Source organism: Asparagus officinalis, chromosome 7 (assembly GCF_001876935.1).
Source record: "Asparagus officinalis chromosome 7, Aspof.V1, whole genome shotgun sequence".
Classification (NCBI taxonomy): Eukaryota; Viridiplantae; Streptophyta; class Magnoliopsida; order Asparagales; family Asparagaceae; genus Asparagus; species Asparagus officinalis.
This window is the reverse complement of record NC_033800.1, coordinates 27,697,946-27,699,180: the sequence shown is the minus strand read 5'-3', so window position 1 is coordinate 27,699,180 and position 1,235 is coordinate 27,697,946.

The window sequence follows — 1,235 nt, the reverse complement described above, 5'->3', positions numbered from 1 at the left end:
TATATATATGTGTGTGTGTGTGTGTGTGTGTGTGTGTGTGTGTGTATACATATGTATGTATGTATATATACATATGTATGTATGTACATATATATATAGTGCATTTCGAGTGCACACTGTGCGTACGCATTTGAGCCTGTCTTGGTTTTTTTGCAAAAAAACAGCGCATTAGCAGCGATAATTCCCATGACAAATCCACGTGACCCTATCTTTCAGCCTCTCTCTCTCTCTCTCCCAAAAAAACCCCAAAATCGGAGCTCCCAAATCCAAACTTCTGGCAACTCCGATGACTTCACCAACTCCGCCTCCCTCCCAACGTCACCCACCGAGTTCCTCTTCCTTCCTCCTCTACAACGTCCCCCCCCCCAAAAAAAAAATCAATAGCAGCCAAATCGAGCTCCGCCCAATCAGATATGCCTAATTTATCGCATTCCACTGCGAGATCCCTCCTCCCTTCCTTCTTTACCACGACTACGAAATCTGAGACCACTGACATCCCCTAACTCATCTGACGTCGACTATGCACAACTCCACCTACCGTGACCGATCTCCCTCGAGCTCGATCTCGAGATCTCCCAACTCAATTAACGATCAAGCCCCAAATTTTTTTTACCTATTCTCTGTTATTTTTGTATAGTTTATTTGTTGTCCTTAGGGTTTCAAGCTAGACTAAGTTGCATGAGGTTGAACTAATCTTGTCAAAAAAAAATTCCTCTTGCCTGACCAGTTTTAGGCTTGGCAATTTCTTCTTCTTTTTCATTTACATCTTGGCTGACCAGTTATCTGAATCATGTTTAATAGTGAATTAGTATTTCATATATATGTGTGATCATAGTGCTTGTGAAATTTTCTGGGTTTGGAATGTTGAAGGCTGACTAGAATAATTTAACTGAAGCCTAAGAATTTGATGATTTTCTGATTTTCAAAAACAAGCAGTTGTTGTTTGGTTCGAATTAGAGAAATTTGATATACAGTGCATTTTTATAGGTCAATTAAAATTTTTTATGAGAAAAGGAAAACTTGGACACTGAAGTAAATGAATTAAACTTGGATGAAGATAGTTCGATATATACTCCTCAAGTATCAGATGAGTTGAGGCAAAAAAAAAGGGGCAAGAATTTAACACAATAGATGATGTTGTAACATTCTACAATGCTTATGCTAAAGCAGCTGGGTTTAGTGTAAGGGCTTGGACTACTCAGAAAGAGCCGGGAAGTGGTGAAATAAGAATGAAG